The sequence below is a fragment of the Artemia sp. Qi Xiang Cuo genome, chromosome 12 (assembly GCF_049724085.1).
Source record: "Artemia sp. Qi Xiang Cuo chromosome 12, ASM4972408v1, whole genome shotgun sequence".
Classification (NCBI taxonomy): Eukaryota; Metazoa; Arthropoda; class Branchiopoda; order Anostraca; family Artemiidae; genus Artemia; species Artemia sp. Qi Xiang Cuo.
In genome coordinates this window covers 9,774,778-9,802,425 of record NC_142805.1, presented here as the reverse complement: position 1 = coordinate 9,802,425, position 27,648 = coordinate 9,774,778, and the positions used below count along the sequence as shown (strand labels likewise).

At 35.2% G+C, this 27,648-nt stretch overlaps 1 long non-coding RNA gene across 2 annotated transcripts; it reads right to left on the bottom strand.

Annotated features, from left to right (window-relative positions):
* On the bottom strand, nucleotides 1–27,648 carry LOC148945752 (uncharacterized). 2 transcript variants are annotated; one of them, XR_016142578.1, is made up of 3 exons: nucleotides 27,483–27,648; nucleotides 12,090–12,207; nucleotides 1–123 (listed from the first exon to the last, which is right to left on the bottom strand). It is a non-coding gene; the product is annotated as an uncharacterized LOC148945752 (long non-coding RNA). The 2 variants fall into 2 exon arrangements; XR_016142579.1 differs by having other exon boundaries at nucleotides 12,090–12,165; nucleotides 27,483–27,640.

Below are 27,648 nucleotides of genomic sequence, written 5' to 3'. Positions count from 1 at the left end.
TAGAATCGACTAGTATATTTAATTAATTCACAGATAAAATAAGCTTACCAAAAATACAAAAATAGCAATTAACTTCTTAAACAATTTATTTTAGGTCTTCATCATCACAAAGATCAGGAAAATCTGCAAGATAAAAAAAAAATAATATAAAAAATAATAAAAGAAAAATAAATAAAATAATAAGCACTTGGCCATGCTCACAACAAGAGATTTGGCTGAAGAAATAGAATCTTCATGACGAAATGTCTACGAAGAATATGTACACACCTATTAATACATACACTCCAAAACATCGAAATGGCAGAACTTCAATACAACTAGAACCACTAGATCCGTGATTCCCAACGTGGGGCACAGGCCATAACGTGGGACATGGCATTATTTTGGTGGGCCACGTTCAGGACCCGCATCCTTTGGCTTACTATACTCTAGAGCCTTAAATTTGTAAAATACATTTTTCTTGCGAATGACGTCACATTCATAAAACACCTTGTTTTCAGGCCATTCACATCCAACACGGATGTCTTCTCAGGACCCCTGTTCAACCAAGTTATTCAGGCGCGTTAGAATTTTGAGGAACCCGTGTCCAATATACTTGGAACCCGTAAGATGAAATAACTTAAAAGTTTTACTGGGTTGAACACACAGAACCCGAAAACGATTTTTGTCGAACCCGCTCAAAACACGCTTCAGACCCGGTGCCCGAAAACACAACTTAAATTTAAAGAGCAAATAAGATACATGATAGTACTGCAATGAGGTCATGGATTGTATAAAAGGTGTTGAATATAGACAAAATTGTCATTATCAATGACATTGTCAATGACGTTTAAGCAATGACATTGTCAATGACTTATGAGCTTCCTTCTGGTGAATACACGTAAAATTATGACCAACAAAATTTAAGTATCACGGGGGGGGGGGGTGGGGTGGGGTACATTTTAGTAATGTCTAGGGGGGACAATGCCCAAAACTAGTTGGGAACCCCTGCTCTAGATTCAAAATCTGATTCGCAATTGATGTCTGAAGGAAGAAAGGCTGTTAAAAAAAAAGAAGAAAAAAAAACATTAGTATTCCGAAATGGCTGAAATTTAGTGCAGCTAGAATCTATCGATTCAAAAAACAGATATTTTCAAATCCAATTTAGAGTTGATGTTTGAAGGAAATGAAGCTTCACAGTAACAACGTTTAAACATGAACGACAAATTCTTGGTTCAAAATCTAAAAGTCTCGTAAATATCACTTGCTCAGAGTTAATGTTTGTGTCTGAAGGAAGTGGAACTTTGTTCATGGTTCAGCCTTGACTGACTATGACACAAAGTTCTGTGTGCAAGGTGCCTGGAATTCTAATCGAGAAGTTGTAATGAATATTTACTGAAGTTGTACTGAAATTTAGTAGTGTTTGTTTTCAAGCCTTTCCTTGTGAAGTTTCACTTCCTTCAGACTCAAACATTAACTCTGAGCAAGTGATATATATGTGACTTTAGGATTCTGAATCAAGAATTTATCGTTCATGCTTCTCGATTAGAAATCCAGGCACCTTACACACAGAACTGTGTATAACTATGAACTATGATATATTTTGTTCATAGAAATTTTGCAGTTAGGGTAAGTATCTCCTCTGCGCCCAGGGTAAGTACCTCCTCTGCATTCCTCCCCTAAATCTAAATTGACCACTTAATAAATTGCTGATGATGTAATTTATAGAAATTAGAACTATGAAAAAGTTCGTGAATTAAAACCATGCTCGGAACCTAACCCCAAAAATCAGAATTTTTTTTTCATAGTCGACCAGCCTAACCCTTCTTCAAGCCACAAATGCATCAGAGTTAGATTATCAAAATATGAAATTAGCTATAAACAATCCTATAGTAAATGAGTCGTTCGGATGTCAAAATTACCAAGTGTATTTTTACATGAATACCTAGATTAAGCTCCAAATTACTATATTAATTCTCAATGTTTACATACTTTTCGTTCTAAAAATACAAAACTAATACCAAAAACTTTTCATACAAAAACTTATAATGCCAAAAATTAACTGTAAAATAAAATATTTTCGTGAATAAAATATAAGCAATTTAATAGATGCTAGTTTGACCAAGCTCATAGTGAAATATATTTTACATTTAATGTAAATTTCATAGTTAAGGCGATTCGCCATATTCCAGTCTAATCACTGAAATTTTGTCCAATTCTATTCTTCCTACACTAACAAATCATAGATAACAGCCTTGATTTAAGACATTCTAACAAAATTTTCTTGTCTCAGCCTCTGCTTATTTCTCGATTGAAGACAATATTTTATTGACAACAACACAAATTAAAAATAAAAATGGCAAATTAAAAATTAAAAATGGCAAAATTAAAAATACATAACATTTAATCTTGATTCCTGTCTCAATCTCTGCTTATTTCTTAATTTCGGAGATCGTTTTTTGTTAAGTCCCAAACGAAAAAAGGAAAATTTGATAGTTTCAACTTTTTTATACTTTCTCTTTATATTTTGAAAAATTAATCAAGTTATTTGAGTTTCATGGATAAAACATTACATAGGAGATTAAATTAAACTTTAATTTTGGTAAAAACAAATTAATTAAGGGGGGATGTTGGTTCTTAAAATATTACTAAAAAAAACTTCTTGATTTCCAACAATGCTACAAATCATAAAAGTTGTCGCAGAGACTATAGCTATGGAAAAGCTGTGCTATAATAATAACTATTACAGTCAACAATAACTATTACAGTCAACACGAACTTCGAAACGAACCAATTGAAACTAATGATAGAATACGGCAATTCGCTCTAAAAAGCATTGAGAAACCACTTGGTTATCTCTATATTTTCCACTGTCTCCCGTTTAGTAGCGCTATTTTATTGGCCTCATTCGAAAATTGGGCACGAATAAAACTGAGGATTTACCGTAAACACAAAAACAGACCCATCACATGATAAGTATATTACTACCGAAATCGGCAGTGTATCTACCTTTTTAAACTGTTCAATCGTTTTTTTTAGAAATATATTTTTTATACTCTGATAGTAAAATCATGCACCAGCTACAGGCTGGTAAAAAGCATGATTTTGAGTATAAACAGATATTAGTCTAAGTTACTACTACTATCACTACTGTCAACTATTAGCAACTCCTGAGTCCAACACAATTGCCCCCCCCCCCAATTCCAATCTATTGTTATTCAAAGTCTCACTCTTTACCCCCTCTCATTGAGTCTTGTTTCTTTTAAATTCTCTCTCATGACCTCTACTTAGCGCAGCCGTTCGGTCCCAGATAGATGGCCAAAAAGAACAATCTTTGGCATTGTTCATTCATATAACCTGACATAGCCATCTCAACATTTCGCTCATTATAGCCCTAGAAAATAGGATCAAAGAACATATTTGTAAGGCTTATGGTTTAAGAAAGTAGGAAAGTGAGAAAGCCCTAGGAAGCGGGATCAGACTACGTATTTGTATTGGTAACGGTTTGATACGTGGTTGGTCAAACGAGTACCAAAACTTACAGTCTTTTGAATTGAATAAGTGTATACTTTCGTAATTTATACGTCTTTTATTGCCATCTACTTTCTCTACGTCATCTAATATTTGTTGAACAAAATTTCATGTTATTTTTTAGAACATTTACTTGATTATGAAGATCTAATATTTTTTTGGTGTAAGATTGTTTTGTCGAAGATTTTTTTTTTTTTTATTAAGATCTTCAAAAGTGTAGTTTCGTATATCTCATACGTTAATGTGTTTATTCCTTGGTAGTAGTTTACTAGTTGGCCCTTTAGAGAGTTAGGCCGTGTCTTAATTATGGCCTTTTCATGTAAAGTCGGCAGTGCTTTTTTACTTTTTCAGGCAACCCCAGTCTCCATTGGTACTTTTTAAGGCTCAAAAAGGCAAATCAGGCGCATTTGCAGTGGCCTTTTTTTTAGAAAAGTATTTTTTTAGACGAACAAAAACTGTTCTCAATTTGCCGACTTCGCCTTAAAAATTCATAATGAAGAAAGGGCTTTATTTTCAGCTTCTTAATTACTCTTGCTAGACTTCATCACCATTTAGACGTCCTAAACGAATTGTTGCTCATTCTTATTTAATATTTAACTTAAACTTTTTATCTTTTCATGTTGAATTTTTATTCTTTAATGTATATTTTATCAGTTGTTTTTAAAGTTTTCCTTTTCACAATAAATGAAACGGTAATGGATCTTTTAATTATTTGAGAATGAGTTTTGAGGACTATGGACAAATGCATTTTTCCAAGTGCAGGCCTACATATCACATCTTAATCAATAAGAATTATATATTGTAAAAAATTTAATAACAATTTTGCACATGTGTAGGCTATTTAATATATAAACAATATTAACAAAACAAGTACATTTTACAAGACATTTATAAATAGCGCTTGATGGAACCTAAAGAGCCTCTATAACCCTATGAAATACTTGTTTGTGCGAAGAAATTCCCACAATATATGCATGAAATTATTTTGTGCCCATGGCAAAGTTCATTGTATTTGTATAGAACACAATATAATTTTGGGAGAAAACAGAATTTATTTGCGGTAGGGTGAATCGGGGAAAGTCCGACACCTTAACATGTTTTTTTTTTGTTAAATTGACTCTCAAGATTTTTTTTTATGAGTCTCTCATATCATCTTCTATCAAACTTTTTTTTTACAACAATTTACCATATTATTCACTTTCTGATTTTCCCATATACTGTGCTTGTAGCCCATCACCAGGTCTCAAAGTTGGTGCAGCCTGCTATGTTGGATTTACCCCAGCTTTGGGAGAAGTGCAACATATCCTACTAGCTTTTTTCAACAATATGTCAAAAATAATATGACTTCACCATCTTAAAGGGCATCGAGGAATCATTATAAGTCCATAAGCAAACAATTTTTATGTCAAACTGACTGGCATCTAAAGGCCAGACCATATTTTTTCTGCTGCTTTGGGATAACTCCAACAGTGTCAGACTTACCCAACAGATAAACATTACAAGTATCTTAGCCAAGGTGCACAAATCACTGAATGTAAATGATTGCTTGTATTTTAAAAAAGAAAAACATATCACACAAATTATGGTTTGACTCCAGATACAAAAAGTTACTCATATATGTTGTAGCTTACGTGTATGGGCATAAGACAAAGATCTACTGACGCTTGCTAGTAACTGCCTTGTACGATACAATAACCTGACGGATTTGGGGTATTTCAAATGGTCCGGTTTTCCCACTAAGTTTACTGGTCCTGCTTAATGTATTTGTCATCTACAGTATCGAAATCGTCTTTCTTTGGTCAATTGAAAGAGTAGGTGGCAAGGCTCAAGCAGTGAAGAAACTTGAGCTTAACTTTTCCCTCGTCAGGAAAGTCTAGAACCCTTCCTATGTAACCTTGTTCGTCATTCCTTGCATCGTATCTAACTGCATAATACTTATTTAGCTTGGGAACAATCTTTTGCTTACTGGGTGTCTCCTTGTCATCACTGTCACTTTCTTGAATAGTATCTTGAATACTCTGATCATCCTCATCAGAGCCAAGTTCAAGGCTGATGTCTGATTTGCTATCACCTGTCTCTCTATTGGCTTCCCTCTTAAGAAATATTTTCTTTCGATTTTATACCCTTCCCATCTGAACTTTTCTTCTTTTCTTTGCCTTTTGCTTTCAGATTTTCTTCCCTCTTAAGCACCTCTAGATGTTCTTTTGATGTTATCACTTCTGCCTCTCTTGCAATTTTCTTCCGTTTTTCTATTCCTGAAACTGATGGTAGGTCGGGCCGCTTCATTGAGTGAAGAAGAATCTTTTCAAAAGTTTTTGATTGGTTGCCAAGCAATCTCCTTGGACTAAAGGTAACAGAAAAGGTAATTTTTTCTAGTTCAGTGTTGACAGTGGTTGTGACTTTAGATGTGCCTGAATTTTTCTCCTGCTCCTTTTTCATTTGTGCATAGCGTCTCAACTTGGTAGGTTCAAACTTGGTTTGGTCAATTACGGATGGGTTTACTCTCATTGGAACACTCAGGTCAAAGATTCCAGTTGCTTTGAACGACTTTTTAATCAGACTAGGAGTGAAATAGGTATCCCATACCTTTGATAAGAGACATACAAAATCCTTCTTTGACAGAATGTTACCAGGGTGCTCCCTCTGCCATTTCGAGAGATTCTGATCATAAGACACTTTCATTCCCTTGAAAACCACTTTATCGAGAGGTTGAAGCATGTGGAGGTAGCTGTAGAATTGTCACGTTAATTTCGTTTGCAAGTTTTGCAAGAGCATGTTTGCCATGTCCATCTAAGATGAGAAGTGCCTTTCCCTTTACATGAGGAAGAAACTGGAATTCAAACCAGTTCATAAAGAGATCAGACGTCATCCACCCTTTATTGGTAGATGAGTAAGATGCACCAGGGTAAGCTCCATGTACAGGTATCCATGAGGTCCAGGTATTCTTTGCAGAGAAAACTATTAAAGGTGTGAATTTTTCTCCGTTTGTACTGATACAAACCAAGGCAGTTGTATTTTCACGTCCATTACCACCTGTTCTACGAGTGGCTGGTGAGCCTTTGGTTCCAACTTTCGTGTTGCCAGGATCTCTGCAGAAAGATGTCTCTTCCAAATTGAAACAGCACTGGGACTTGTCAAGAATATCCATTGCCGTGGCAGTTTCATACAACAGCTCATAAAAACCATATATTATGAAGGGGTCAGATTGCTGCAAAAGTCTTTTGTTTTCTAACCTTTCTGGTTTCTTTAGTGAAATTTTGTTTTAGCACTTGAACCTCACCCACCAGTCATGACCAGGTCGGTTGTCCTTAAATCTTGTTTGAACTTTGTTCTTGATGAGATATTCTTGGACTTGGTCAAAAAATTCCTGCTTGCTGAGACCTATGCCCCACTTTTCAAAGTATTCGGAGACCCTGAGCCATATCCTTTTCTATTTCAGCAGGAATTTCTTGACTCCTCCCTCCACCACAAACTGTTTTTTGACTTTTGTCTTCTTCATAAGATGGTCATGCAAGGTAGTGCACGGTGTTTGAAATACTTTCGAACCCTGTAGCATAGACATTCTCTTTGAAGATATCTCTGCTAGCGCGTTTTGTAGCTGAGTTGCATCATATGTTCCTCCAACCCCGCGTTGTGTTTTCTAAACATAATTTCTTGGCATCTAGAAAAGACAAAGGAATTATGAATGAATTGATGAACTTATTCAAATGGGACTTATGAATGAATTGATGAATGTATTTGAAAACCTGTCAGTAGCAGGTGTGCAAAAAAATCCAAAACATCCAGTAGCAGAATTCCAAAAGCTGCCAACACTTTAGCAGCAAAATCCGTGATTTGACAGGTTTTCTTTGAGCAAGAAGTATTTCTATAGGTAAAATTTTCAGAAAAGTAACTCATGTAACTTAGTATAGCTTGCGGTTAGAAATATCAATAGTTTTCTTAATCATATTTAATCATATTAAAGTACTGTCTCATATTTACTCTAATACTGCTAATGGTGTATAGTATTCAAAGTATCAAGTATACAGTATATAGCTTACTGCTGGTAGTTTATGGATTGAGTTGTACACTCCAATGATATTGGTATTATGAAAATAATACACACCCAACTGCATTCTTAATATTCATTGATCACTGTACTACAACTATAAAAAGGTCAGTATACTTTTACTAGCATAGGAAGAAAGGTCAGTAATTCAGTAATCTATGTCTGGTTTGGATGTGTAGTAAATAATTGAGACATAAACTTTTGAAAATAGTGAAAAAATTATTTCAAGTCAAGTGAAAGTAATAGTTACTAGGGGTGGATTGTCATCAGTGATGATTTACTAGGTGTGGCAACCCTGAAAGAAAGAGGATTTTTGGTGACCAAAATTTGAGAATGTTTATGAGAATACAGATTTTGGGAGAAATCCCCAAAAATTTGGGGATAGTGGAAGCACTGGTATTTTTGAAAAAAAAATGCCAACAAATTTTAATAGGCCATGAAAACTGTCCACTAGCATTGCTACTATGCTATCCCACTTTTTGCACGGCGGAGCACGACTTGTGTTTTGACACCTTTTCTTTGAGCAAAAATTATTTTATATGTAAAAAGCGTATTTTCAGACAAAATCTGCCAACAAATTTGATACATGCCAAGTAGCATTTCTACTTTGCTACACTTTTTTCACGGCATGCAACAAGTAAAGGTTAAGACTAAAAAAAAATTACAGGTGAGAAAGATAAACGAAAGAAGGCACAGAACTGCACTTCATGAATGATCAACATAACACTACATTACATTCAGTTAGTAAAGCCATCTAAGGATGGTTACTGGCTTCAACCTTTATTATCTAAAGCTTAGAATCTGTTCTACCATTTAAAATATCCATCTTTGGTAACATGGGGTAAGTCCGACACCCCAGCCAAACTTCCCCCGTAGGGGGTAAGACCGACATGTCGGACTTTCCCCAGATGGGTTTTATCGGGGGTAAGACCGACACCCCTCTTATCTGTTCAACTAATAACATTAGCTTGTTTTAAAAAATCAGGAAGATGCTCCTGGTCTTCTAGTTTCTAAGAAATGAAAAACAAAGTCTCTATCTCTCTTAATTTATAATCTGCATAAGTTTAAGTAAAGTCAGTTACCTGTGTTCCTAAAAAAACGCCGTCCAAAAAACTTCAAAACCCTCTGAACAGAAGGCGTGCTAACTCTGCCAGAAGTTGATGGCACTGTTGCCTACTGCTATTAATATGGAAGAAAATATGAAAGCCTCCCACAGATACAATGGACCATAGACAAATTGAAGGTCGGTATCGGACTTACCCCACTGTCGGACTTTCCCTGATTCACCCTAAATGCAGTAACTCAGAAAATGTTTAATTAAGGTGCACGTTATTAATAAAAAGCAATTTCGATAATTTAATTGCAAGGTAGTGCAGTAGCTACTGGCCGGTAAAAAGATGAATTTGATTATAGAATAAACATAGTTCCACTTGATACTATTAACAAAATACGGAAGCACCACGCCACATGAGGCCAACACTGCTTGACAAGTTCCTTCTCTATCCCAATCTATTCAAAGCTTCACTCTTTGTCCCCTCTTCTAATTTCATCTAAGTCCTTTCTTTTCACATCTTCCCAGCCCAGTCTGGGACTGGGGAGACCTGCTTTTCGTTCAGCCCTAGATGCATGCAGAGGCGGATTTAGAGCTATATCTTGGGGGGGGGGGGATGTAACAGAGGCTTCAATAAGTGAAATCATGGAGGGCCCAATGTGACAAGGGCGCCAATAATTGACCAAATTGACAAATTTATTTTAAAAACAGAATGAAGGGGGAGGGGATGCATGGCCAGGAACACCTTACTTTTGCAATCTATCATCCTTCATCAATAAAATCATGATGATATAATGAATTTGGCATCAATACAAACACTGAGAAGAAAGTAAAGAATAAAGTAAGACCATTTAAAAGAAAGACTCTTTAAGACCCTTTAAAAGAAAGACCCTTTAAAAGTAAGACCCTTTAAAAGAAAGACCCTTTAAGACCCTTTAAAAGAAAAGAAATAATCTTTATCCTAATAAAGGAATATGGTTTTGAACCGGCTCTCCAGTTTTTTTTTTTTTTTTTTTTTTTTTTTTCACTACTAGTGTTCAGAAGAAAATTATTTAGTTTTAAAATTAAAGCAATGACATTTCCTATATCAATTAATGTAAAGAGAGAATATTTCTTATCCGTCAGAGGACTAGTGGCCAAATTTATAAGCAATACAATAATAAAAAGGTTTAGCTGAACTGCCTCAAACATAAAATTGAGAAATTAAACAAGGGGATGTATGGCACATTGGCTATACGTTGTCATCTGTGGAAATATTTATAAATCTTCGAGCCAAAATCAAAATGACAATTTCACAGGAGAGCAAAAACAATTTTAGACTGGCTTGTTTTCAATGATAGAATGAAAAAGCAAAAATCTCTAAAAACTGAGGTGAAAATTATAAAACAACAGTGCAAAAATTACATAATAGAGAAATTATGTCAGGTCTTATGTAGTAATTTAATGAATTTTGTTCTCTCTTTGTCATAACAACCTTATTGGTCTCCCTTCCTTTTCATTTAGTAAATACAGCAACCCAATCCAATTACACAATTTAAATCCAATTGGTGGGTAAGGACCCATGAAAGAACCAGTAATGATTCAAAATGAGCCTGATATGACCTTTGGTTATGGCACTTCAAAATTACATTTATTATGATTAAAATGGTTACGAACGTTCAAACTTTAGATAAAACTAGTTTGAATTCAATTGATTATGATTAGTTTGGAAGAATAGGAAGATAAGCCTGCAAACCAAGATTAGAATATTGGAAGCTACATAGTGGTCAAACATGGTTCTGAAGCAGCAATCCCACTTTATAGGTCTATAATGAGAGAAAGGTTGAGATGGCTAAGGCACGTTCTGCCGGATGAAAAATGACAGTTGCCAAAGATTGTCCTTTTTGGCCAGCCGTCTAGGTCTAAACCGAAAGCTGGTCGTCCTCGGTTGGGCTGGGAGGATGTCGTAAGGGAAGATTTAAAGGGAAATTCCAGGGAGGGTGTAAATAGGGAGGCTTTGGATAGATTGGGATGGAGGAGGACCATGTATAGCTGTGTTAGCCTCATGCGGCTTGTTGTTGTGTTGAGTTGATAGTAGTAGTGGTAGTAGTTTGAGGTACTAAAACCTCCCAATCTGAAAGTTGCATTTGTATCTGAGAATAGTATTACTAATAACTCATTGCAACACCAAGTCAACACAAACTCCTCTTCACTTTGTCTTCTGGGACGAAACCTGATGAATGAAAAAGAAATTTATTTGATGGCTATTTTTCAAAGTCTGAGTAGATTTCTAATACTGATGTATCGGAATCCAAACATGATACAGTATTCTGATTAAAATTCAAAAGATTGCGATTCAGATACAAATTCCATAAAATTGTTAAACCCTTGAATGAAATCTTAGTCCAGAATCAACGATATTTGTCTAGTTGAAACCAAAATCTCCACCAACAACAATTGAAGCTTAAAATTGTACTTGTACTAAAGGTATGAAATATAGTTCAACATTCTTTATGTTAGTCATTTTAAACTGTTGGGAAAATGAAACAATAATTTGCATACCAAGTATGGATATTTTTTTAAATGAGCAGTGCTTCCCCACCATTCACACACACCCAACATGTGCGGTTTAGAAAAAAAAACAACTTTAAACAGTTGACTTTTTCTCTAAGCATTCAGCAACTTTCAGACACAATATCAAATATGAATGTCTGATCTTTGCACTGTGACCATTTTATCAAATTCCTACAAATTTACAAATAATTAGGCAATAGAAAAAGGTCATATAGGTATCTTCAGAGCTTTCAGTAAGAGTGAAAACTGTTAAACTGAATCAGCACTTTTTTTCAGAAAGTTAAAATTTCAAACATTTTGGGTTTTAGTTTGATTATGTTTATTTTTTCAAGTTTCTTTATACTTTAAGTATTTGCTTTACTTATAATTTACTTTAATTTAACATAATTTTAATTATACTTTAGTTATTTACTTACACTTATATTATTTACTTAATATTTTTTTGTTCAGTTGCATATAAACTTGTATGACAATGACTTTGGCTGTTATTATTATACGTTTAGTGTCTTATCTTTTAATGTGAAAAGAACATCCACTGATCAGCATGACCGTGTAAGGCGTTTGATCATAAAGTCGTTTGAGTTTTGAATGTGAGCATATACCCCTGAAATTCACTAAAACCGTTTTAGGGGCATATGCAAGTGCATATGTTTTATATGCCTCCTCCATGTTTATACCTCCTTCCATGTTAGACCTCCTCCATGTTTCCTTGGCAGAGGTGGTACTGAAAAGAACACAAGACTGCATTTATGGGCTGCAATTTTCTCATTTTCCTAGGAGGGCTCCAGAGGATAAGTTTTGGGGAAGAAAAATTCATTATGCCATCTGTGTCAGGTACACCCACTGCCAATTCGATTTAAGTAAGGACTGTTGGGACCAAGAAAAATTTAAAAAGAAGTGCTCGTAAATATGAAAATGTTATATTACCTTTGAAATAATTTGTGTGAATCATCTTATCCTCATAAGAAGCTTCAATCCCAAATTTTTGAGTACAAAGGCTTGCCTGCAAAAGGGACTTTGTTTTCAGTGGTTCCAAAATCCGCTCCTAAACGAGTAATGCCAGAACTTGAAATCAACTGTTAAGAGGCAGCACTGTCAATCCATAAACAACAAAAAACAGAAACTGTCAAAATTGACAAATTCAGGTAGTTGAAAATTTAGTGTAGCTACAATGTAGCAAAAAGCAATTTGCTCCATGCTGTATACATATAAATAAATTACCAGCTAAGCCTATTGAACAACATACACAAAAAAAAGAGAAAAGACATAGTACCTATATACTCTTCTGTGAAGACTGAATTTTTTTCTAGCTAAGCCTGTTGGACAATAGACACAAAAAAAAGAAGAGATGTAGTACCTATATATTCTTCTGTGAGGATTGCAAAAAAATTCTTGTTTTTTTTGGGCTAAGCCTATCAGACAACAGACACAAAAAAGAAAGGACATAGTACCTGTGTACTCTTCTGTGAAGACTGAATTTTTTTTTTCTGGCGAAGCCTATGGGACAATAGACACACAAAAAAATAGTGCCTATATGCGGTACTCTTGTGAGGGCCAAAAATGTTTTTTTTGGAGGGGGGGAGCTAAGCCTACTGGACAACAGACACAAGAAAAAGAAAATATATAGTACCTATGTACTCTTTTGTGAGGACTAAAACAATTTTTTGGGGCTTTAACTTTGTCTTTTATGGAATGTAAAACCTTTGGAGTAAACATTAAACTGTCCTAGAAACCAAAAAAGTTTCTTTGAAACTCAGAATTTTTTTCTGATTTGGGCATTGGCTGGTGAGAATACAAGCCAATGTTTAGCAACGGTGTTTTTTTTCTTTCTTTTTTTCTTCATATTCTCTTGCATTTTTTCTTGCTATTTATGATGGGGAGTAATTAACATCTAGTCCTTAAAATCAAAAGACAACACAGTTCAGAAAATTTGTTTTGATGCTGGATGGCCATCTACCTTTTAGAACAGCCATATTTAGCAGTAAAATGTATGAGTTCCACTGCAGATTATGATTCTGCGGCACCAATCATCTAACAGTTCCAATGTTCAGAAATTGGCTCACAAAAAAAGTATTTAGTTTTTTATTGCAACATATATTTTGTTTCAACTCTTGTTCTTCAGGGTTAGAGTCTGAGCATTATGGACTGACAGAAAGAGTTTATCAGCTCCTTTTCTAATGTTTTTTGGACTTGCTTTTTGCAGGAATCTGGCATTGTAATGTTGTGAACAAATTTTATACTGCTGGGTTAAGCTGGATGCCACCTTGTTTGCTATATCTAAGGATGTAGTCTATAATTAGCACTAAGAAAAGGGGTGATAGAATGCAACCTTGATTCAGTCCTGATCAGAAATGGAAAAAAGTAGTCTGGTCATTGGGGCTATTTCAGTATCTTATTATTGCTGTAAGTTTTTATCATCAGTTATTGACAAATTATAACTGAAGCTATGAATTATAATGATAATTGTTGTCAATTATAGGTAAACTCGGTTACACTGGTGCAAGACTACTCTTCTAAACTAACTAAAAACAAAATAATTACTTTATTCTTATAAGAGAAACACTATTTAATTGATTTTGAAATTTGATTTCAGTTTAATTACAACCACGCTCCTCTCTTCTAATGCTATATGCATTATGCATATAATAGAGGGCTATATAGAGGGCTATATGCATATAATAGAGGGCTATATGCATTCAAAAGTTTTCTGATCTTACATTCCCTTTTCCGTTTATTTTTCATCAACAGTTGATTCAAAATATCAGCTTAAAAAAAGGAGCAAACTTTAGGATAAAATTTAAGATTTTTTAGATTAGTTAACAATCTAAAAGTCTTACAACATACAATTTCATGTACCTCTCAACATTCTTTTGAAACATAATACTTACTACTACTATCGTTACCTGGCATTCATGCATTTCTTTAGTCATTTAATCATGATGTAGCCTATGCTGCACAAGAAATTCATGCATTTCAACAAGTCTGGTTAGTCAGCCAATAGCCATGCTTCCACAGTCCTCATATTTTTGGGAAAATTCCGGAGATATTTAAATTTCCTCCAAAGAAATTTAGTTCTACCCCCCCCCCCCCCCACACAAAGACCATCATACTTTATAATATGAATTTTCTAGAAGTACCCATAAAACTCTTTGCAAGTTTGTAACCTTGTTTACATAGATGAATGATTTTATCTTGCTCTGATCTCATTGGCACAATGAACACAAATGATAAACAAAGCACCTTTCCACAATTCTGTAAGTACACTCACTCCTAATTTTGAACACCAAAGCACCTTTGTCAATATCACAAACTGAATAGGCTTTTGCATCCAGACCTTGATTCAGTTTGGTAATTTCACCCATAATAATGACTAACTAAGAATATATGAGTATAAAAATATACTGAAAATAAATCAATAAAATTTTACTGAAAATTCTAGAATCAAAACCAAAATCAAGCAGACAAGAAATGGATTCAAGTTTGTCAGCATAAAAAGCATATCAAGAAGAAAATAATTTTACATTATAAGTCAGACAGAAATTATTATACTGTATTTTGGTGGGAGGGTTACCCTTCGCCCCCCCCCCCAAAGAAAAAATTTGGCTTATAATCCCACCCAAATCATTCAAATTGTTTTTCATAGTCTACAAGACTCAACACAATATTAAATAAAAACATAATTTTGTCCAAATTTAAAATAACTTTTTCCAAACTGAAGTATATGTAATTTTCTATTCAATTCAAGCTTTTTATTTCCTCCGAATGCAAAGAGTAAAAAAATAACCGCTAATCAACAGGCCATAAAATTCTTCTAAACTATATAACAACAAGTACGCAAAGGCCTTCAATCAAACTTACCACACAAATTATCACTTCATTCAATAATTAATAAATTAACACTTCACAAATTAACACTTCATTCAATAATTAATATATATAAAAAAAAAAAAATTAAGCTTCATGCGCAGCATTATATAAATTATGAGAAAAAAGAGGTAATTTAGATAAAAATTTATTTTGCTTTTTCTCCAAAACATCAACAGGGTTTTTTATTTTATATGTATTTATTAAAAAAGTATTTGATTCAGACTTAGAAAAGCGGCAAAGGAACTTAAAATTAAAAAATGTGGTTTTTACATGCGCAATATTACTCATTCTAAAAAACGGGAGAAGCGATGAAAAAACTAAAATCTGAGGCAAAGCGACTGTATTATATACCCGAGCCAGTGATTTCCGAGAAAGAAGATCGGGAAGACAAATTACTGCCCAGAAACTAGACGCTATTCTACTTTTAACTGCTTTAGAAATAGAAGCATGGCATAGAGCTAAAGTTGGTCCATAATGCACACCAAGATATAAAAAAGATTCCAAAGGTTTTATAATACTATCATAAATACGAACAGAAATTTATGAATTAACGAGATCATTAGCCTTAGCACCAAGAATTAAAAACTGACATTTTTCAGGGCGAAAACGAAGTCCATGCTCACTAAAAACCTTTGCTAAAAAATCTACATTTTGTTGAAGTGACTGAAGTGATCGACTCAAAAGGAGTAAATCATCTGCGTAAGCAATCCACGACAGAACATAACCTTTACCATAAATAAAAGTCAACTGAATTTGATCAAATAGCCCCGAAACAGTAATATTTAAAATCAAAGGAGAAATAATGCTTCCTTGCCTCAGCCCCCTACATAACTTAACATTATAATCACTAAACTGATTCTTCAACTTAATACGAATAAAAGATGTGCCATACCACTTTTTTAAAACCAAAACTACTGGTAGTGGGACATTATTCTTTAGAAGCGCAGTCATAGCCCAAGAATGGATAATTCAATCATACGCCACTGCAAAATCTAACGCAAGTGTATAAACTCTATCCCATTGCTTACAAAAGGATATTATTCTTGAAAGGAGGGTATGAGCAACATCCATGCTTAGACCCTTGCGGAACCCAATTTGATTCAGGCCTTGGTTAGAAGACTCCAGATACTTTAATAAAACTAACTCAAAAACTTTGCTAATCTGGCACGAAACAGTAATCGGCCTATAATCAGAACATCGATTTGTATTCCCTCCTTTTTTTGAAAGGGGTGAAGTGCTAGCACGAGAAAAGCTAGTTGGAAGAACTCCAGAAGAAAGAATAGTAGTAAAAAGAGTAGCGAGGAGAAGGATTGCTTTGGGGGATGCCCATTTTATATGGTTTGAATATATACCATCATGATCAAAAGAATACTTACTTTTTAGAGCTTTAATTGCTACCGTTACATCTTCAACAGAAACAGATATATTACTATTTGGGCGGGGCTTCGAAATTTTTTTCCGATAATAAAGAGTCAAGCCGTGATTCAACTGCCGCATCACCGGATGAAAAAACATGATTATAATGAGTTATCCAATCATCTAGTTTCAGAGAACTATTAGAATCTGGTGAACAATTATTATTACGACGTCTAGAATTAACCAAACTCCAAAGCTCATTCTTATCACTAGTAATCCTTGAACCAATTTCATTTTTTATAATTTCATTATGCTAACGAAAACTCAGCCCGAAAAACACGTTTAGTTAATTTCATACCATCATAAAATGGTCCAGATCGCGGTTTTCCTGCGCAATTCCAAAGGTAACAAGCTTGAGATGCATTCTTTTGGCTTTGCTTTAAAATCGGGTTAAGGTTCCAACCTAAAAAAAGAGATTCGCAACGGAAAGAGTCAGTCGTATATATTCTATTAGCCCCGACTTTTAAACTATGATCAATTTCAAGGTAAAATAGAGCAATACCAATTTGATCAACATCCTTAGAATTATTTACAATTATTTTAGTTGAAAGAGCTGATTCTTCATGATATTTGCACATTTTTTCCCGATCCCAGATCATTTTATTTACAATTTGACTAAAACGATGGCTAATTTTAAAAGATGGAATTTGAATATTTAAATGAAAAGAAAGGTAAAAATGGTCACTAATTGGCATATCCAACCCAACATGAACAGGCTGTGGTAATAACACTGCATTTGAAACAAGCACATGGTCTAGATTAGAGCAGGAACCAGAATTATGGACACACATAAAATCCTCATCTTTTGAAACTATAGTAAAAACCGAAAACAAAGATAAAAGAGCGGAGGAGCGGACATCAGAGATAGCAATGTTGCAGTTAAAATCCCCTCAAATAAGCCACTGGAAATCTGATGGAACTTTCGCCACAAATTGCGATAGTTCTAAACGTGCAAAATTGATATCAAAATCCGAATCAATAGTATGACAATTTGTTGGTAAATAGCGCGAGAAAACGATAATTCCTGGGATTCGAACAGCAACAAAATAACGATTAACAGCAAACAATGAAACTGGAATATTCTCTCGAATAAAAACGCAAACGCCTCCAGATGGGCGTCCACCTGTATGTGTAGCTGGAGATATAAAACACTTAAACTGCTGCGACAGGCTCGAAAGAAGACTAGTAGAGTGGTCCAGAAGGTGATGCTCTTGCAGAAATAAAATATCCAGATCGCGCAGCATAGACTGTAATACATGTTGTTTATCACCAAATCCATTCAAATTCAGAGATATAATCTTTGCACTAATAATTTTTTATTCTTTGCAACTTTTTCGGATAACCGTTTGCAGCGAAAGCTAAATCCAGTATGCTCATGAGATCCACAATGGAAGCAACAAGGTTCATTCTGGCAAGGGTTGTTCCTAGAATGAGAGTGTCCACTACCAAGACACTTGAGACAACGTTACACGCTAGAGCAGCCCGACGATATATGCTCTAGCGACCCGCATTTGTAGCACATTCGCGGTAAAAACTTATAATCAGTAAGCCGGAAATGTTCGTAGCCAACGTGAATCCCATGACGCAAATAATGAGACTTAGCCGTCGTCGAACGGAAGTATACACGATATGATTTCGAAACACCGATGCGCTGTATCTCTTCGATACCTTGGTTAGAAGCACACACAATCTCTGGATCGATCGGGAAGTCCACTCGTGATAATAAGCCGACAATTCTCGATTTGCGAACCTCAGTTTTGCCGACCTTTTCATTCAAACAGGCTTTCAAGTTTTCGGCGTTTTGTCTTTTCGTATGAATGACCCATTTCGGTTGCTAGGATCCTGATTCCTTAGAAAGTGAAATCTGCACTATACCACCAGCTCCATCCAAAGATTTAAGAAAAGCTTTACGCTTTAAGGGATCATCATAATCTTGTGACGGTGAATCTACTACAAGACCCACTGTTTCTGACTCGCTATTCAGCGGACGCCAAGATTTATCATTAAGTTTTTCTTTATTTATACAGCTCAAAACCTCAGTCTGTACTCCGTCATAACACTCTTTCACCAAAGCAGGAGTCTCCGCTACCTTACTTGTGACGTAATCAACTTTATCAATTATGCTAAAAAGATACCGGTCCCAGGTTTGAATGGCACGGCTAAAGTGAGCATTTTGATCCGTATCTATCGCAGGTATCGCATCACTTGCAGTCATAACGAATTTCAGATTTGGCAAGAGAGGGGTTGCATCCTCAGAAATAAGGATGTCTAAAATATTCTGCGACAGGCTTTGCTTAGCAGAGGGACCGCGACGTGCAAGGAGTTTGTGTGTGGGATTCGCTAGAGATGTTAGGTGGCTTCTAGCTTGATCAAGATGATCAGTAGAATATAAGTTTGCACACGCAGATATACAGGAGGCAGACGAAATTCCTAGAAACAAGAGCTCCCAAAGACCTTCCTGGAACGTAATTTAGGCCCTGAGATCAGTTTCAAAATTTTCAATTTCCAAATTCGACTGTTTCCAAAGACACCAAAAAACCCTCATCTAGAATTTTACCCTTATTTGATTAAATTATTTTACACAAATAGACAAAACATTCTGCAGCAACTACTGGTAATACAATTTTTGAAACTATTACACTTGCCATTCCCACAATATTCATAGATAAACAAGTAACATTAGTATAACATAAATCACTGTACTTAAGATGCTTACAAAAAAGGAACCCTTTCATCATTACATTCTTGTGCAACAACCTTTACTGCAGCCTTGAAATATGCCAAACTACTCAAATTTCTAATTCAGCTGAAATTATATCCTATAAAAAGGGACAAAATTTCTTAAAAACAAAGGAAGCTCTAGCTGCATCTGCAAATTGGTGTACAAGGTTTGATGCTCCTTATGTATATTTACTACAAAGGCAACTAGCAATGGAGAAAAAATTTTCTTTTTAAAGAAGAGGGAAGCAGATTACTCAAATGTTTATATGTGAAAATACAAACTTGATAATCTTCAGTTTTTGACACATTGAGAAGTTGATTTTTAACATAAAGTTCATCAGTATTATGAAGAGGTAAAACTTTAGGGGACAGAAATTTAATTAACTTATTTTGGACTCTTCATTTTTTGTGTAACACAACCTACAGTTACTTGCCTCCACAAGATAACTATAGTAAACACATAAGTAGAAACTAGCAAAGTAAAGTAACAAAAAAATTTTATGTGACACAAAAATTTTTACTTGGTAAAGTACTCCAGAGATATTGAGAATTTGTGCTGTAGAGAATGAAATTATTTTGATAGAGGGATGAAAGATACTGTTTCTAAAAACTTTGGTTTCACACCACAGAATTCATCAAAGGTGAGTGCCAATTGGGGAGGGAGGTAATACAAAAAACCATTCTTTGGACCTATTCCTGAAAGTTTTGCTCACAATAGACAATTTTCTAAGACAGCAAAAAGGATAGATTGTTGTATTCTCAATCAGCATTCTAGCTTAAAATGTGAGCATACACCTTGATTTAAGTTTCAATACTCTTCCCTAATATAGCCTACTAATTCCTATCCTCACCAAGTCTGTCCTGAGCCCCTCCATTTCACTCAAAAGCCAATGCTAAGTTGATATTTTACAGTCATCTATTCCAATATATAGCTATGCTAGAACCAAAACTCATAAATTTAACAATGTGTAATCTTTTAATTTTGACATTTTTCAGCATAGTCAGTTGAGTTTGAAGTACAAACAGGAGAAATGAGAGTTGTTTTAGTTTGACAACTCTGAGTCCGATTACACATTCTAAAATTCTTACAAATATAACTATTACTGCTGCTGCAACTACACCCTAGCTGTCTTGTAATATAGCCTTAATATAGCCTTGGGCCAGACATAGCCTTACAATGTATACAAAATTTTGCTGATTTTGTGGTAGTGTTGTAAAATTACCATAAAATAAAAACTTGGTAAGTAAAATAGGTAAAATACCAATTTTATGAGGAGTCTGTAAAATTATGGTAAAATACATAAAATACCCAAATTTACCAGTTACAGTACTATTTTGTGGGTTTGAATATTTTTTTGCACTTTTATCCTGTCAACAGTTGGTTTATAATGCTTAATGAAGCAAATTTGGAAGAAAAAAAAACACTAAGAAAAACAGCAAAATTTTACAAAATCCCTATGTACCAAACAGATTGCAGCAAAAACAAGTTTCTTAGTTTTTTCATAGGCAGCACAATAGTGCTGTCTAAGTAAAGAAGGCTCTATGTAGGCTATTCATAAGAAGTCAAGAGTAGCCTGTTTGTGATTTCAGGTACTTTTTTATGAAAAAGAAATTTTTTTTTCCCCAAGGCACTTTATGTGGAAGCAGTTATAATAGAACTTCACAGGAGTCTCATTTGATTGGATACTGAAAGCTCTAGTCCCCCTCTTAAGAGTTAAAAGTGACTGGAGGACAATCAACTCTCCTCTTATGCCCCCTTCCCCCCAAAGACATCCAAAAAAGATTTTGAGATAACTATTTTGTTCAACATAGTTGAAAGGTCCAATAATAATGGCTCTTTGGATGTCAACCCTCACTCTCCCTCCAAAGTCCTTGGAGCAAGGGTTTTAAGTTGTGCAACTTTCCATTGTTCATAATATAGCATTTCTTACCACAAAAGGGGGGGGGGGCATATTTTACCCATGGAGTCTGAAAAGAACAACGGCATTCAGGTGAAGATTTTCAGAGAATGTCAAGGGGAGTGTTGAACTGAACTAAACAAAATACACTATGTGCATGCAGTTTGTGTCTCATGAATGGTTTAGGGTAATAAGTTGGAATCTTCAGGGAATGATCAATTGACCAAAAGACAATGTGAACCTAATACTTCTACTGTGAAAATACTTCTACTGTACCTAATACTAAGGCTAAGGGTATTGAGGTGAAAATTTCTGAGTATGTTGAAGGAAAATTGAACTAAACCAAAACATACTATGTGTATAGAGCTTATCAAAAGGGCATACCAGAAATATCATAGGAGCAGCTTAAGAGTTTTAGGTGGAAACTGTCAGGCAAGGTGAGCGGTATGCACAGCTGACCAACAGACAATAAGTGTAAAATACCACTGTTACCTCTACTTGAACTTAACACTCTATGCTATTCCTAAGATATTGCTGATGTGCCCCTTTGACAACACATATGCACATAGAGTGTTTTGAATTAGATCAAGTTCCTACTCAATAGTCAAGATTCACTTACTAAAAATAGCTGTCATAGTTACAGCTGACACTGCAACTAAATTATGCTACCCTTTACAACAATATATATATATATATATATATATATATATATATATATATATATATATATATATATATATATATATATATATATATATATATGTATATATATATATATATATATATATATATATATATATATATATATATATATATATATATATATATATATATATATATATATATATATATATATATATACACTAAATACAATTAATAGCACTTGTAAAAAAAGGAACAAATGAATTGCTGAAATGATTTGTCCTGCTGTGTACTGGTTCCAGCTTATTCATGTGGCGTGTGTTTCTGTTGACTGTGGCAGCAGGGAGTAGTAGGTATCAGTGCTTATGACTCAAAAGAACAGAGTGCCCAAATTTGCATACCAGCTGATATTTTCATTCTTTAAGTGTTGGAATTTGTAGAGCTGCAAGGGCTGAATCATAAGTAATATATTTGATTCCTCGAATGATTTTTAGGGCTTGTTTTTTGCACTGTCTCAAGTTCATCATTAAAGAGGTCAAGGTTAAGCACTTGAGGCCCCAAAACTGGGCATGCATATTCAAGCAGAGGGTGTATGTAACACGTGTACATGAGCAGCAAATGCTTTATAGAAAACCCCAATCGACACAGTGAGGTTAGGAATCACAGCATGTAGTTGCCCTTTCTCACAAGATTTATGATGTGTGGCCCAGACAAAGAATCATCATCACAGATAGGTATGATCAAGGGGACCATTCTTCTGTAGTTTAGAGTAGACACTGCCACACAACATCAATTTCTGATACAGTATGTGAGTTGGTTGGGTATGACAAGCAGCATCAGCATCCTAGCACAGCTCTGTTGTATGTACGCATATATCAATCACTATTTATGAGACACCAATGATGAACAGCTCCAGTTGTATCTTGAAGGTTCGGTTTCCCATTCTTTGTTGAGTCTCCTTTTAAAAACTTCAGTTGATGTTGAAGACACTGTCTCCTTGCTTAAACAGTCCCAATCATTAATGATCCTTTGGCTAAAGAAATGTAGTCTGATTCTACTTTTAACTCGGGGCTTATGAAGCTTCTTAGAATCACCTCGTGTTTGTTTTTTGTTGGGTAAATGGTTAAAGAACTTATTTTGGGGTTGGTTGATAAATTTATATGTGAGTAGCATGTCACTCCACTTGCGTTGGAAGGTCAAAGATGGGAGTTTTAGGTTAGATAGCCTTTCACCATATGGTTTCTCACCAAGTCCAGAGATGCACTTGGTGGCACTCCTTAGTACACCTTCAATCAACTGTATATCACCCTTGTAAAAAGGACCAGCAAGGCAGGTTCCAAAATCAAGAACTGGTCTCACAATCGACTTGTAAAGCTTCAAGAAAACTCTGTGTGATTGGCTAGTAAGTACTCTTTTAAGTAGTCCAAGACTTGAATTTTCCTTGGAAACAGTTTGCACAGAGTGTTCATGGAACTTAAGAAGATTATCTACTGTGACTCCCTGGTCCCTGCCACTGGTGTAAGTTTGGAGGGGAATGGGGGATGATGTCTGGATATCATTCATAGTGTATTGGTGCAGAGGATTATTGTTACCAAAATGAATGGGTGACACATTTTGATATGTTGAAAGAGAGCCTATCTGCCCATGCCTGAATGTGGTCAAGGTCAGATTGTATTGATGGCTTATCAGGTACACCAAATAGTTTGGAGTCATCAGCATAAAGGGTTAAGTAGTTGTTGACTTCAGTAATCATATCATTTATATAAAGAAGAAACGATGTGGGTCCCAAAACTTTCCCTGGGGAGCACCACTTAGAACATTACAGGGCTGGGAGTAGATACATTTGCTATCTGTTGTGAAGAGCTGTACAGTGTGGGATCTACCAGTCAGGAAGCCCATTAGTCAGTCTACTAATTCATGATGGATTCCTGCTGCTATTAGCTTAAAACCAAGCTGATTATGTGGGACCTTATCGAATGCTTTGGCTTGGTCTAAAAGAATCAAATCAACAGGAAGGCCTTTGTCCAGTAGCTGGGTATCCTGTTTGTAAGTATCTAGAAGGTTATTTTCTACAGATTGTCGAGGGAGAAAGCCGTGCTGCCTGTTGGAGATAATTTCATTAGTAACAAGGTGTAAAAAAAGTGCATCATTAAAAATCCTTCCAAGGACTTTTGCAACAGCAGACATGAGGCTGAAAGGTCTATAATTTTCAGTTTTGGATTTATCCCCCTTTTTAAAGATAGGTGTAATATAGGCTAGTTTCCATTGGGAGAAGACACACATATGATGAAAAGAAGGTTGAAAAAGTATAGATAGTGATGTCCTGGCTATTGAGTTGTTTTTCAACCATAAAAGTAGTAACTGTAATGTGACTCATTTCCTTCTGGATGTTGTACTTTAAGTTGGGAATGGGACCATTATCAGGTTCATTTGTGAAGACTGATGCAAATTGCTCATTTAGAAGATCAGCTATACTTTGTGTGCCAATGACTTTGTTTCCATCACTTGTTGTTAAGTGTTTTATGGATTTCTGGTTGTGATCACTGCTTGATACATAATTCCAGAATTTTTTAGGGTTCAACTTACTTTGGCTAGCAAGTCTTGTCTCAAAATTACAGTACAGTTGTTTGGTGAGACTCCTTAATTTATTTTGCGCTTTGACATATTTTTCATAATGGCATGGCTTATCCTTTTTTCTCCAATGGCTTTTCTTGAAGTTTCTTTGTTATCTTATGCCTGCTCCCATGTATGGTAAGGTCTTTGGTATGGGGGTAAAATTTTCTGCTGTTTTCTGTTGCCGAGTTTCTATGATTAAAGCCCAGAATTTTTCTCACTGCTCGTTGATCCCATCCTGGAGAGTCAACTCCCAGTTAATTTGCCTCAATGTGACCCTAATCACCTCATTCTCTGTGAATATCTTTTTTTTATGTCTATTTCTTGCTTTGCATCTATGGGTAACTAATTCAATGGCAAGGTTGTCACTTTTACCAATAGGCAGGAGATAATTTATCCTTTGGATCAGTTTAATATTGTTAAAAAAGACTCGGTCAAGTAATATAGGTTGCTGGTGGGGGCAAATATGTGTGTGTTGGTAGATTGCTTGGAAAGTAGAGAGATCATGAATACAATCAATAAAAGGACTGATGGTGGAAAACTACAAGTAAGTGGGTTATACAGAAAATCTTCCTTCCACAGATGTTAGGAAAATTGAAGTCACCTCCTATAAGAAAATCACCTTTGAAATTTTCTATGGCTTTTTGGAACATATTTGAGAACACATACTTGGTGTTGATGGAGGAGGGTGCTGAGGGACTATGGTATAAACATCCAATCCTGGTTTGGTGTAGGTCTTGGCCTTGGTCTGTGATATCAAACCAAATGGCCTCTACAGATGGCAGGCTAGATTTTATATGAAGTTCCTTCACAATATATGGTGCTTTTATATAAGCTAGGACTCCACGCTTGCATTCTTTTGATGAGAGGTTAGAATTGGATATGTGTATCTTCTAATCTACTCTTGGTATTCTTAGGGCATATTTCAGTAAGTAGAACCAGATCATAATCTTTACTGTAAATTAGACTTTTTAATTCATTTATTTTGTTTGTAATTTGATGTATGTTGGCTAATAGAAGGCAAAAATTGAACTTACTTTTGAGCAGCTATTGATATCTGGTCCTTGTTCCTCGTGTTCTGTATGCATAGAATCAGTTGATTGGCAGAGAGAATTGTCATTGATGCTGGACTGGCTAACTGAAGTATCTGATGTGGTACAGGTTTCAAACAAGGATAGTAAAGTAGAACACGGAGACATATAAACACTTTTATTATCATCATAACTATTAACACTATTTACAACATATGGCAGCTTTACATTTGCATGGGTGGTGGGGTGTGCATTTTTGCAACACCCAGTGCTCCGTTTTTTGAAACTATTTTCCCGTTACAAATAGCGAGGTCTTTTTCTCCAGCGGTAACTCTGGCTTTCAGCTCTTCAACAAGTGTCTTATGTCTAGTTCTGTCTTCTCTTGACATGTTGCTATAAAGCCGGATGTCTGACTTTTGCTGGGAAGACTTTTTAATAATGGTATTCTTAATCAAAATTGTAGGCACAGTGAAAAGTAGAGGGGGAGGTCTTTGAACTGATTCACTGGCAATAGTTTGCTTAGGGAGTAGATGTTAAAGCTGGAGATAGGAACAGATGGTAGGCTGTACTGGGACTCTAAATAATTTTGACCAAAAGTATTATCATCTGTTGTCACAGGAATGCCATAAGCATCTAGATTTTTTTTTTCTGCTGCTCTCTATTTATTTCATCAGACATTAGTGTCTTAGGTCTGTTTGCACCTGGCTGCTGATGTGTGTTCTTAGAGTGTTTGTTTCAGCCTTTACAGTATCAGATGCAGTTTCTTTAACTTTGGTGACGTTACACTTTGATTCTACTGAAAGTTCAATTGTATAAACTTTGGTTTTAATTGCTTCTATGTTGTTGTTCAGTCCTTCAGATAGTGTGCTCATTTGCTGGGATAGACTTGTTTATAAGCATGAAATTGTGTTCATAACAATTTGGGCTACATCATCCACAGTAGCAGCAACTGAATTAGCTCGGGTTTCAGCTGGATTGGCTTTACATAGAATACACAATCATTGGTAACCTATTTTTGACGTCATTTTATTAAGTAGGTTGTATTCTTTAGCACTTAGCTTAAGACATGTTGCACACAGCCATCTCCCACACTTATCACAATTAATTGCCTCTGCAGCATCATCAAGACCAATACTACAGGCAGCACAGCTATCTTTATCCTTGTATGGGCTTGCTTGCACTTGTTTATTGCCTTTAGGTGGCATTACAGCTTGATTTCATTAGTATTTGGCTTCCAACAAATAATAATCCAATATTGGCAGAAAAAAGAAGCAGCAGCAAACATAATGAGCACTGGAAATCCTTCACATTTAGAAAAAGGAAAAGTACTTGATTCACTGAAACATGGATCAGCTTTACCAATTAAAGAATAATAGATATTTTACTTAGGCTTTCCAGCTTTACCTTTTGGTTTATGTTACTGATTTTATATATGGCCTATAATTTTTTCAGTTCATATATAATAATTTCAGTGAATTTTTTGTTATTCATATTATTGACTTATGAATAAAGTAAACATACCACTCAATGCCTTTTTTATGCTATTTCCAAATATGATAATCATTTTGTTGGAAAGAATTTTACCTCCACCCCTATATATACCAATCCAGGATAGGCCTAACTATTTGCAAATTAGGGGGGGGGGGGGTGTTGGGTGAGCTTAAACTTACCTCTCATTTACATAAGAAATAAAATTAAACCCTCACCCCCCTAATCAGAAAATATATAGGTCTAGACCCTGAGTATACACCCTGAATTGGTATAGGCTATATAGGCCTAGGGGTGGGGGTCAAATTCATTTCTGACAAAAATGATTATTATATTTGGAAACAGCATAAAAAAGGCATTGAGTGGTAAGTTTACTTTATTTGTACATCAATGATATGAATAACAAAAAAATGTACCATAATTTCAAGTGCTTGATCTTAAACACTTTTAATAATAACCATACTGATGTATAGCTTAGATTTTTAGCTTTTCTCTGATTTATAAAAATTCAACAATTCCTCTTTGGTAACAAAATGTGAGGATTTTTGTTTTATGTAATGCTCAATTGGATAGGCCTACTGGTTTTCTACCCTAGCCTATCAGCAAAGACATTGTCAGAACTAGCCTAGTTCAGGCTGACTTACCTTAGACATGTGTTCTGTGAAGCTATCATCTGACTCAATGCTAGGAATGCCTCCAACATCAAAGAATTGGTCTCCAACTATTCCATTTGAACCAACAGTAGCATTCATTTTCTTGAATCTCTTTTTCGTGCCTAAATCAAATGGGATTATGCACCTTTCTTTTCTC